Genomic DNA, 13,607 nt, shown 5'->3' with positions numbered 1-13,607 from the left:
TGACATGAAAAAGATTGAGAACCACTGATATAGAAACATATGTTTTTCAGAATACTGTTGAGATTTAGGAGACGTGTAGAATCGGCTTCAGGTCTTAATGGGTTAACTAGTATAAGCAGCTCATGGGGCTCGCTAAAAGCAGCTATAGAGAAAATAATGCTTTCAAGTAGAAAATATGTTTGAGGTAACGGTTGTAGAGAATTTGATAGAAGAAGTACCTTTAAAGCTGTAATCTGGAACACATTTTAACGAATAGAACCAACCTGTATGATAGAGTATGTACAATACAATATAAGTGGTCGGAGGCGGTCTCCCTACTCTTCTATTGAGACATTTAGACCCTGGCGGTCAGATAGGACGCCTACTGGTTGATAAGTAGCTCTGCCTGAAGCTCATGTATACTTTACTGTATCAATAATGCAATGCAGGAATACAGAATATAGTACTCGTTATGCAGAATGTCCCGTTTCAAGCTTTTTTCCCCCCAGAATGTCCCGTCTCAAGCTCACAACGTGTCGCATCGCGACGCGTTGTGAGCTTGTAGATCGGCTATTTCCAAATAGCCAAAATTTAAATAGGGCTGAAGTGGTAAATGTATGTTTTGTGCTTTCTGCTTTGGCAATGTAAATGCATGTTTTCTCATGCCAATAAAGCCCTTTGAATTGAATTGTAATAATAATCAAAATATGCAAAGTAACTAGTAACTAAAGTTTTCAAATTATTGTGGTCGAGTAAAAGTACAATATTTGCCTCTGAGAGGTAGTGGAGTAGAAGTAAAAGCATTGAAATTTCGAAATACTCCAGAAAAGTAAAAGTACTTAACATTTTACTTAAGTACAGTACTTAAGTAAATGTACTTGGTTACTTTATAAAATATATGGACTGCAGTTCTAAAAGCAAAAATACCTTGTTTAGAAATATCATCTGATTGGACTTCAACTTCATAACATAAATGCAATGAATAGATCAAGCATTTGAGACATACTGTATGTACCTTTAAAAGCATAAACACATTGATTAGAAATAGCATTTGAGTGGAATGCAACTTCATGACATAAATGCACTGAATAGATAAAGCATTTGAGAGGAATGAGCCCGTATGAAAAGTTGAACTTGAAAGAAAGAAGAAAACAATGAAAGAGTGAAAGACAGTGACTAACAGATAAGCTATGTAAAGTTTCTGGAAAGATGAAAGGGAGGTTAGCAGCCAATCGGATTGGGTGTTGGCAGGCGGTTGCTGCAGTGTAAAAGAGGCATGTTACTAGGGTGTTGCTAGGGCAAAACTCGGGTTTGCTAGGGTGTAGTTAGGTGGTTCGTATGGGGCAACACCATTGAAGGAAAAAAAAAGTCTACAGAATCCAAGAAGTCTCTTCAACAAGCCGTTTAAAGGTTATGTCAAATGTTTTGACCAATCAAACATCGACCAATCAGGAGACAGGACAGGGATTATGCCTGACGAGAACCGCGACTTTATGCTGAGCAGATCTGTTTACATTCCCAGGACATGAAAACCGTGTTGTGACCAGTGGTGGAAAAAGTACTCAAATGTTTTACTTAAGTAAAAGTATCAATACTGCGAGTAAATTTGCTCGAGTAAAAGTAGAAAGTATTGGTATCAAAATGTACTTAAAGTACCAAAAGTATAAACTACTCATTATGCAGAATGTCCTATTTCACAAGTGTTCAAAAGGTATACAAATCGTTTGAAAATAGCCGATCTGCAAGCGTTGTGAGCTTGTAGATCGGCTATTTTCAAATGGCCGAAATGTATAGAGGGTTGATGTGGTTAATGTATATTTTGTAATAATAATCAAAATCTACAAAGTAACTAATAATTAAAGTTGTCAAATAATTGTAGTGGAGTAAAAGTACAATATTTGCCTCTGGGATATAGTGGGGTCGAAGTAAAAGTATTGAAAATTGGAAATACACCAGTAAAGTAAAAAATATCTCAAAATTGTACTTAAGTACAGTACATGTACTTCGTTATTTTATGAAGGATTTAATGAAGGACAAGGACTCAATTCTCACCAAGTCCAATGAAGCAACCCCCAAGTATATGACAAGCAGTTATTAACTATCAAACAGTTGTGAAAGTGGGCAGGTTGAAGTTACACCGAAGCAGAGTTCAATGAGATGAGCCCAAGGTCTGTATAGCCTGGTTCCCAGCCTTACTCATCTGCCAAGAGAAAAGCCTGGTCACGACCTAATGCAGAGAGTGTCTATAGAGCGTGCCAAAAATCCTGAAGGGGGCGTCAACAAGTGTCTTTTGGTAGCGGCGGACATCTTTGAGGGGTAAAAACCAGGTTGACTTAACACTGCCCAATGCCACGCCCCCCCGTGGTGACGACACGTTGGCACGCTCTATAGGGGCGGGACTCCCGTCGTAGCGTATTTCCCCCGGAAACAATATTTTTCGACCAATCACAACACTTGTTTCATTCAAGGAGAATGTTGACAGATTTGTAAAGCGCCACCGTCATGTCCTTGGGCGGTACTTCCACCAAATTCCAGTACTTCCGTTTAGACACTCAACCGGCTAGGTCTTGCCCAAGTTTGAACGAGGTTTCTGGGTGAAAGTATGAGGGGGTTATTGAGGTGCAACATTTTGGGGGCGGAATAATACACTGAGAGTGAAAATAGCTTTAGTCTGCTTTCTGAGATTCCACTAATTACAGTAAGACTGCCCTGTCTAATTTAGTAATTCAAAGCAAACGGACACCAATGAGTGGCGTGCGCACACGCACACACACGCACGCACGCACGCACGCACGCACACACGCACACGCACACGCACACGCACACACAAAGACAGTTCGAGATAGGCAATCAGAAACATGTGTGCAGTGAGTCACAGTGTAATCACCATGCAAGTAATGAGTTGTGTGCCGCGTGGTTTGCATGGTGCTGTGAGGTGCTATTAACAAGCCTGTACAAAACAGTTGAAATGAAAAATGAATCATATGTGCAAACTAATCCCCTTCGCTTGCGCATGTGCCTCTGTGTGTGCGTGTGCGTGTGTGTGTGTGTGTGTGTGTGTGTGTGTGTGTGTGTGTGTGTGTGTGTGTGTGTGCAGGTGTGCACCCGTCATGCTCATTAAAACGTTCTACTCACAGCCTCTTTTGCGAGTGCCATATGTTCGCCCCGCCGCTACCTTTACATTTGTATTCGTAATTGGCCCGAGGGACAATTTTTATAACAAGCTGCAGGGAAGTTCATCAGGCAAGAAAAAACAAACGTGTGCGCGCGCGCACACACACACACACACACACACACACACACACACACAGACAAGTTGTGTTATTAAGGCTTAACAGTAGCGTGTGGAACCTTCGGTAATCAGGTGGAACCTTCAGTAATCACAGAATGCTATATTTGGCATGCAGCTGACCACAAATCATTGAATCACAACAATATTAAAGTCCAATATTTAACTAGCAAGACTGCTCCTGCTATTGTTCCCATTATGTCAAGGTTCGAGGTTGTACTTTATTGTTACATCTTGTGTACAGGTACGCAAGAGTAAAACTGATTTTTGATTGGCTTCCTTCGGACAATGCAGCAGCGTAGATAATAATAACCACGACAAAATAATGATGAAATCATAAATAGATGTATTTTCACCCCCTCTCTATCTCTTGCCTCATCTCTGTTCCCTCTCTCTCCCCCTTCTCTCTCTCTCTTCGTTATTGCACCCACCACTCCAGTGCTGAGGTAATTTCACTTATTACATGAGAGCCATATAAAATCAATACTGCTTGACCTCAACAGTGTCTCAGTGTGTCCATCTGTCAGAATGAGAGGGTTTTGTTGTTGGAACAGACCCTAGCCCTCGCCGACCGCCCACTCTAAAAATAAAGAGCTCCATAATTTCCCCCAGGATAGTTTTTCATTCGCCTCGTCTTTTAATTGACTCGCGCTAAATTGCCACAAAGTTTATTCCACCGCTGCGCGTCTGCGAAGTAAATAATTAACCCCATAAAGAAGGTCAGACAACTGAAATGAGAACTCGCCGTGGTGTTTTAATATTTGCGCTCATTCGCACAGTACGACGGGGGTCCCAGCCCAGCTGGTCCCGGGAAGATTTCTCACCGTCTGAATCAGAGCCCGACCCAATGCCAGAGTTTTGGGTTCCGATCGATGCCAATCCCGATTGGACTCCATATATACTCAATATTTGATCTTACAAAAAACTAGAAATCAAGTTGCTAAAGGTAGACTTGATTAAAGTTTATTTGAGAACATTTAACATAATCAATCAAACAAACAAACAAACAAAAAAAACGACTTTTCAATAGCTCAAAACCGTAATTACTGTATACAATGAAAACGCAAGTAAATACTGACATAACATTGACCTTATTTTATTGAACCACTTTTCTTTTAAGCACTAATCAAACGTTTTTTTTAAATGGCCGATCGGCTATAAGAAAGAAAGTCATTAATTGGTTAAGACCTGGAACGCATCTGTGTCACTTTAGATTTCTTTGGGTATTCAAAAATAGCAGATCTACAAGCTCATAGCGCGGCACTCGGTGCCGCGCTATGAGCTTGTAGATCTGCTATTTTTTTTTTTTAATCTTGAAACATTTTTTTTTGATTTTTTTTCCAAAAACTGTTAGGATTTAGATTTTTTTAAAGAATAGCCGCAGGTCTTAATGGGTTAAAACAATCAGCCAACACTGATGTCATCAAAAAAGTCAACTAATGGCAAGCATGTCGGCCGAACTGATATATCGGTCTCCGGTCGCTGGGCTATAGTCTGAATGAGGGAAACACAATCTGATCTGAAATGCAGGATCCACCTGTGACATTTGTGAGGGCAGCTACAGTATGGTACGGTATATGCTGTAGGTGCAAGGTGCCTGCTGCAGTGCAATTATGCACAATAAGCTCAGACCCTCCAGAGATCCTTGTTCACCTCCCGTAACCCTTCCAATTCCTCCCATTCTTCTTGTAACTAGCGGAATACGCAATCTGATTGCCCGCGAAACTCCCCTTGGTTATTACAGTAGCTTTACACAGCTCATCGGTCTTTCACTCTTTCATTATTTTCCTCTTTCTTCCAAGTTCAACCTTTCATACAGGTTCATTGCTCTCAAATGCTTCATCTACAGTATTCAGTGCATTTATGTTATTATGTTACTGTACATTCCTATCATAACCTATTTCTAATGAATGTATGCTATTCCTCCCAAAGGCCTTGTCTATGTTACAGTATGAATTTGCATTCCACTCAAATGCTATTTCTAATCAATGTAGTTGTGCTTTCAAACACGGCGCCTTCAACTAGCAAAGCAACTCTTTCTAACTTAATGTCTATTACCCGTGAGCCACCTATAAACCTAGCTCTGTTCAATGTTAGGTCTCAAGCGATCAAATCAATTTACATGCTTGACTTTATGCACTTGTTGAAACCTGGTTAGACATTAATAGCCTTGTGACACGTATGGACGCACGTCGGTCCACCAGAATACAGGAAAAAGAGTGGGTGGATATCTATAGCACTCAGAAAAGTTTAACTGTACAAGGGTTGAACTGGGTACGTTTTCATCCTTTGATGAGCCCTTGGGCTTAAAGCTGAACCAGCTGTGCCAATTATTAAGAAATAGAAGCCTCCTCAGAGGAAAATATAACTATTTGTCCCAGTATTCACCGAGCTGACTGCTCTCATTATTATCACCAAATATGACTGAATAATTTGGAATGGAGATTTCAACATTCGCATTAATACCGTGCTGACTCTAAGGGTATCGAATTCATGAATCTACTTTAAAGCCATATAACTTATTCAACATAATAACAGCAGCCACTCAACAGCATGGCAATATCCTTATGTCAAAAGGGCCAACTATTGATAATGTCACAGCGTCTCATATCGCTGTCACTGATCATTATATATATATATATATTTTTTTTCCCAACTATAAACACAAAAGAGCGTCTGGTCAAAAAAAGCAGTTCTTAGATGCTGCAGCAGAAAGTGAGTTCGCTGAGCGTGTAAATTCTTTTGATCCATGTAGTTAATACGAGCTGCTTGCTAGACTACATTGTTGACGCCCTGAACCAAAAATTTAAAAATGCCCTAAATAAGGTGGCACCACTCATGTGAAAAAGTATTGTCATGGATAGACAGCACTATCCATGTGTTGAAGAGGTCTTGCAGAGCAGCTGAAAGGAGAAAACACTACACTGGAGGTCCACGTAGAATTACAAGTAGTACAAAGAATACATAGTTACCTTTAATAACACTGTACACACTGCCAGGAGGGCACATTTTTCTAAACTCATCTCAGAAAATAACAGCAATTTTGGAACACTTTGTTTTCATCTATTGATAACATTGTTATTCCCTGTCCCTGCCTCCATAGCCAAGTCTCTTCCCATTTCACACAGTCTTTTGACAATAAAATAACAACCATCAGAGCTGAAATCGTTATAACAGCTTTCATTTGCTGTCTTAGCTATTGGTATTGAGATGGTCTTCAGTATTAACACGATCATAAATAGTACACAGGATGGATTAAGGACCTACTTATAACCATCAGATAAGTGTATCAGTTTCCATTTACAGTTCCCATGGTATGTTTTTGTTGTTTTAGTTAAAATTGAATTATTGATTTCATTGTCCTGTATGTCTCTGGTAACCACCCCCCAAAACACATGGCGCTCAGTTTACACACACATTTGCACTCAAAGGATGGATGGATGGATTTGCAGGATGGAATGGAAATAAGCTATCATGGTATTTTGTTTTATCCTTTTGACAGACACAAATATTATGCTCAAAGAGAGTTTTGTCCTGATGCCTTCAAAAGTGCTGCCGTGAAACCTAATTTAGATTGTGGAGTTCTGCGCAATTACAGACACATATCAAACCTCCACTTTCTAAGCAATATACTTGAAAAAGTTGTTTTGAACCAAACAAACAACTTTCTAAATGAGAACAGTCTCCTAGAGAATTCAGTGAGGTTTTAGAACTAATCCTATCACAGAAACTGCTCTCTAAGATAGTGATCTGAGACTAATAACTGTATCTGTTCTGGTTCTTCTTGATTTAAGCAAAAGCATTTGATACAATTGACCATAAAATGCTCATAGATTGCTTTGAAAGCTGGTTTGGCCTCTCAGAATGTGTTCTAAACCGAAATCGGCATTAATCTTGGGAGAACGTGTCCAGAAGAAATATGACAACTTTTGGTGTTGAACAAGGGAGCTGCTTTGGCCCTGTTTACTAACATTGCAATCTGGGAACCCATCGCCAAATAAAAAGGAAAAACAGCGCCCTCTGCTGTATTTTACTCTTTCACTTGGCTCTGGGAGGAGCTCAACGTAGCACCCGTGCGCAAGGAAACCGGGGTTTTTTGTCTACCCTCAGCGCTGCAATTCCGGTGGTGCGCTTATGTTTTCATTCCCACTAACAATATTTCTACACGGAACACTTACACCACTTCTCCCAGAGAACATGGATCGTTTTGGTTATAAGCCCACTTGTTTCTATGATGAAAGAGCAAGTTAAAATGTGAATATCTTTCTGTGGTTTTGTCTGCTCCGAGGACACTATTGTTAAATGAGTTTCGGTTTGTTTTCAGTGGGAAGCGAGAGCACAGACAGTAAATCCCGCCCACTACATTTGTTTGGGTAAAGCGCGGCCTGCAGCGCGGCCTGCTTCCTGATCTGAAGGCACGCCCACGTGTAGGCCAGTGCGTACACGTTATGACGAACCCCCCCCCCCCCACAGATTCAAGCGGAGAGCAGAATCCGTTCTTCAGATATTACTAACATTGAGAGGCACGTGCCGCTTGCATGTAATCAATTCCCAACAGATTTGTTTTGGTTCGTTCAATGTCCCGTGTGTGAGGCTGGTGAGGCGGGGCAGGGAGAGCCATTCCCACCTGGGTGAGCAGTCGCGTCGCGTGCTGTGGAGTGCTGCCTCTGTGCGTCCACAAACCAAGGAGTATACAGTATATTTCAAGGAGCGATTACAGTAAACATCCAAAGCCTTCTTCCTCCGCACTGGAAGGAAAAGTGCAGGCTAAAGTTTGATGGAATGCATTTTCACTCGTGAGTGCTGTGACTTTTCCATTACAGAGCAGTCGGGTTCTACTGCAGCCGGCCTGTGCGCGTACTGTATATTTACTGTTATCAGTGTGATGTTGTCTGATAAGGGATCTACTGTATATGCTGCATGGCTAGGTATCGCTAGGTGAAGTCAATAGGGCATTGGTTCTCAAAGTGGGGTCCGGGGACCCCCAGGGGTCCTTGAGGGAGTTCCAGGGGGTCCCCAGCTAAATGATGGATAGTTAGGAACCAAATGGACCCTTATGGGTCTGTAAGTCTGAGAGTGTACAAATGGAACCAAATGGACCCTAACTGGTCCATTTGGTTCCATTTGTACACTCTCAGAGTTAAATTAACATTTATTTTACAATATAATTTGGGGTCCCAGAGATAGAAATGCCATTAAATGGGGGTCCGTAGCCTAATGCATGTCAAACTGGGGGTCCTTGAATCAAAATGGTTGAGAATCACTGCTAGAGCCTTAAAAGATCTTCTCTTATGGGGGTCCCTGGCATATCTTTTCAAATGGGGCACAGACACTAATACGTGTAAATATGGGGGTCCTTGACATGAAAAAGTTTGAGAACCACTGCATTAGGGAATGTAATTTCTAGAGCTATGCTGATGATACACAAGTGTGCATACAGTATCTGTTGAACCAAATGATGCAGAAGCCTTAAGCTCCCTGACTGTCTGCAATCAATAAATGGATGACTAATAGCTTCATCAAATTAAATGAGGACCAAACCAAACTCTTGTACTGCATGTTGGCCCCACAGCACAAAGGGACAAGCTCTTTAAAGATTGGCTACCTGACTCCCTTGATCAAACCAGAAGCCTACTGTAGATGTTATTTTAGACTCTGATTTGAGTTTTAAGTCTCATACAAATAAAGTGGGCAAAACAGAAATGTTGCCAAAGTATGACAATTCTTAACTCAGCAAGATGCTGAAAAAACGACTACCAGAGTGCACTTTGTATGGGTCTTCCTAAAAAGTATTTTAGTTTTTGTTTTTAAGTTTAGAGCTTATTCATAACTCTGCTGCTAGACTGCTAAAAACAACAAAAAAGAGAGAACATCACTCCAGTATTTAGCTACACTGACTCCCTATGGCTTCCACTTGTTTATAAAGCTCTCAATGCCAGCCGGCATCACTTTGTCATTTTACGTTCCTTAACAAGCCCTTAGATCCTCTACTGCAGGCTTGCTAGATATGATAACCTACCCAAAGGAAAATTGGAGATGCAGCTATCTTCAATTATTGTCCAAATATAATTATTCTTTTATTTTTTTTACTGGTGCTACTAAATTAATTAATTAATTAATTAATTAATATCTAACAAACAAAGCAACGTGTACATATTGGCAAATGCAATACTCAATCAACATAGCTTAAAAGTAACATTGTTGTACTTCAAATAGCAGCAATGTGCCCTGTTTTGGTTAGCTTGTATATCAATGCCTGTTAAAGATGTACCTGTGCACTAGTAACTATGATACCAGGTAAACATCAAACTATTTGTCTAAACAACATGCTATCAAAATATATTCTTAGCACCTGCGGTCAAGCAAACAGTACGCATCTATCTAGATAACATGATATGTTATTTAGATGTGAACAAGTAAGATGAATCTGCATGGCATCTTTCAAAAATTAGGCAACAAGAAGTGATAGTGGAGTCTGGAGAGGTGACTTTTCAGACTGCGGCGTAACATTGATAGAGAGTATGCATTACTGACTGAGGGGAGGAGTGTTATTACAGTATAACGACGGTGAAAGAAGATGACAATGCCAAAACATTAGAGACAGACCCTAAAAGCGACCGTCTCTGACGATGTTAAAAAACAAGAACAAGCTATAGTGTGAGACTGCAGTCCGGGGTAAAACGATCATTGATTTCTCCCCACAGACCTGCGATAAAAACAGTGGCTCCTCCATTTAACAAAGTGCCATAATCATGTTGCCCAATTAAAGGTAGGGGGGGGGGGGGGGGGGGGACGAATGAAGAAAGCAAGTGCTCTCAGAGATTTTCCAAGTACGTACAGCGGAATCCAGTCGATTCTCAAACAGAACCTGATAATTAACAGCTATGCATCATCTGACTTCTTCATGCTGCATGACTCACTTTGGATGTGTGCGTCAGTGTGTGTGTGTGCGCGTGCATGCGTGCATGCGTTCGTTCGTGTATTGGGCACGCACGCATTCACGAACATTCATGTAATCGCTTTACTTTGTACCCACAAACTCACAAACACAACTCCAGAGCGACTCTGCAATCATGTTTAGGCTGCAGGTGATTCTCAAAGTAGCATTTCCCTGGGGGGGGGGGGGGCACAGAGGCTGGTGTGTCGCGCTCCTGCACCATCACTCAAACACCTCACAGCTGGGTGCCTTGCTCTCCAAATTACACCCTCGACCAGAGTGACCCGCTTCAGTCCCAGCCGCTATTCTAAATGCTCTTGCTTAACCACGTTCTACCTGGTGTCCCCATTCTGGGCATATGAATATAGGTGAACATTATAGCAAATTGAATCAAATTAAAAAAAAAATTGAAAGAAAAAAAGATATTTAAAAAAAGTATTTAAAACAGCAGGTGTACAAGGCGTCGCGTGTTGTGACCTTGAACTTCGGCTATTTTCGCTATTCGTCATGAGAAGAAGTACAGTATATATATACACACGCACAGGGCTTAAGTGGTTAAAAGCGTGCAATTAATTGCCCGATGCGTTGCGCGCGGTAAGCGACCCCCGGATCGAAAACTCCGTGGATGTTAACGAGGTGTGTCTGTTCTGCAGAGTTGTAGCCATGAACGCAGCCCGGGTGGAAGCGTGGTAGCGCTGAGCTCAGCTCGTCTCTCCTGAGAACCCCACGCTCTGCATGGCCTCATACTCTGTGACCTTGTCACTGCTGCAGGGTGCCCTGTCACTGCCACCTGCCACCAACTGTGCGTGTGCGTGTGTGCGTGTGTGTGTGTGTGCGTGCAGGCGTGCGTGCGTGTGAATGTGAGTGCAAATCTCCACAAGCACACGTGTACTGTATACACACAGTAATGTGTTAATGGTTCTTAAATGTTTCTTTAACCGATTAAGACCTGAGGCCGATTAAAAAAATAATAATCTAAAAATCCTAACAGTTTTTTGAAAAAAAAAAAAAAAAAATCAAGATTATTCAAAAATAGCAGATCTACAAGCTCATAGCGCGGCACTCGGTGCCGCGCTATGAGCTTGTATATCTGCTATTTTTGAATAGCCAAAGAAATCTAAAGTGACACAGATGCGTTCCAGGTCTTTTAAAAGGCTATATGGTTCCGCAAAGAACCATCGACTACTAAAGAACCATTTGATCTAGTGAATGGTTCTTCGTGTTCCTCATCTAGTTCTAGGGTACCTTTTTTGTTCTTAAACCTTTGAACTCTTAACCCATTCAGACCTGAGGCCGATTATAAAAAAACGCCTTCTAAATCCTGACCTAGGTTTTCTGGAAAAGTTAAAATATTTATTAAAAAATTACAACAAATGTATGTTGCTATACACTGTACATAGCAACAAGAACCCCGAAAGCGATTCCCGCCCTGAAAGGTATAGTTACAAATAGGGGTTCCCGCCCAAAATGGGTTAACCCATGTCTTAATAGGCAGACGTTCATCGAAAATAGCAGATATGTGAGCTTGTTTTTTTTTTTGACAAACACATTTCAGCCGGTTGATGAAGTTTATACGGTTTAAGGTGTTTTGGGTTCTTTATAGAACCATTCAAATAAATGGTCTGAAAGGTTCTTTCTGGTACCAAAAAATGCTTCTTCTATGGCATCACTCTGAAAAAAACTTTTCTTTTTTGGTTTCAGTTGGCACCTTCATTTTTCTGTGCGTACATGTGCATCATGAGCATGTATATGGCGAGTGTCATGACAACATTGAGGAGCGTGCCGAGTACAGTAGGATTCTGCAGCAGTGAGGAGAAGAAATGCTACAGCAGGCTAGTTCACACCCACATGCATGTTTTACAGGGCTTATTATTCTCTGTCTCTCTCTCTATGTGTCCGTCTCTTTTCTCACACACACACACACACACACACACACACACACACACACACACACACACACACACACACACACACACACACACACACACACACACACACACACACACACACACACACACACACACACACACACACACACACACACACACACACACACACACACACACCTCCCAGCGCGATACAATCACAAACACAAAAACCCTGCGTTTTCCTCTCTCATATTCACAAAGCACTCTCTCTCATCATCATTGTAACTCAGATCCTTTTTTTCTCTCACACATGCATATTGATACATGCACAATTGCACATACAGTATACAGTATGCTCTCACACACACACACACACACACACACACACACACGCTCGAACGTGCGCACACACACCCATCTCCCCTAGCTCCAGGACTGAAACACAGGGAAACGCCTGAGCTTGACAGCAAAAAAAACAATGTGAAGAAAAAAATCCATAGCAGAGTTGTTATCAAAGCTGCCGGAACAGCGTGCAATACAGCAACGCAACCACCAGCACACCACCATTATCCCATTGAGACCTGAAGCCGATTCTACACGTCTCCTAAATCTCAACAGTATTCTGAAAAACGTATGTTTCTGTATCAGTGGTTCTCAATCTTTTTCATGTGAAGGACCCCCAAAATTATATGTATTTGGCCGCGGACCCCCATCAAAATATGTTGTTCCAGGGACCCCCCAGAAGCAAAGATTTGAGTTAAAAATGTTCGCTTTAAAAATATATATATTCAAAGATTTGCACACATTTTCACGATTTTTCAAAAATAGCAGATCTACAAGCTCATAGCGCGGCACTCGGTGCCGCGCTACGAGCTTGTAGATCTGCTATTTTTGAATAGCCCGAAGTGTAAAATAATGCTTTTTAGCTCAAATCTAAAAATGAGACAGTTCCAGGTCTCAATGGGTTATACTGAGAGAGAGAGAAGGAAGAGAGACCGACAGAGAGAGAGAGAGACAGAGAGAGAGAAAGACAAGGAGACAGAGAGAGAGACACACACTCGTCGAGACACAGGGGGTGAGAGAGAGAGAGAGAGTAAATGCAGCGTCGTAGCACGGGCTGAGCTGCTAGTAATTAGAGCGCGCTCCGAGGAGAGACAGGCGGTGAAATGAATGCAAATGAATTCACTGGTTTCAACACTGGGCTCCCCAGCCCAGCACTCACATAGACTGCCTTACAGACACGAGGCACAAGCACAAACAGAGCAGGGGAACACGGCACGCGCACGCGCGCACACACACACACACACACACACACACACACACACACACAAACACACACACCGGCATCATGCACGGCTGCACGCCAAAATGTGAATTTGCAGGCAGCCATGAACCAAATTTGCATCCTACTGCGCATGTGCATGCAAACCCAAGAGCACAAGAGTACACACCCCCCACACACACACACACACACACACACACACACACTGTCAAGCACAGACTAAGAGTAAAGGTGCATGTACGCACACACGCG

The 13,607-nt window shown here is 41.8% G+C and overlaps 1 protein-coding gene across 1 annotated transcript in view; it reads right to left on the bottom strand.

Annotated features, from left to right (window-relative positions):
- The window catches only part of tenm1 (teneurin transmembrane protein 1), a gene marked incomplete at its 5' end in the record, with an annotated part of 403,177 nt that overhangs the window by 299,282 nt on the left and 90,288 nt on the right, over positions 1–13,607 (bottom strand).

The sequence above is a fragment of the Gymnoscopelus microlampas genome (assembly GCF_963454915.1).
Source record: "Gymnoscopelus microlampas genome assembly, chromosome: 18".
Classification (NCBI taxonomy): domain Eukaryota; kingdom Metazoa; phylum Chordata; class Actinopteri; order Myctophiformes; family Myctophidae; genus Gymnoscopelus; species Gymnoscopelus microlampas.
Note: the sequence above shows the minus strand (reverse complement) of the source record. Positions and strands in the feature narration are given on the sequence as shown.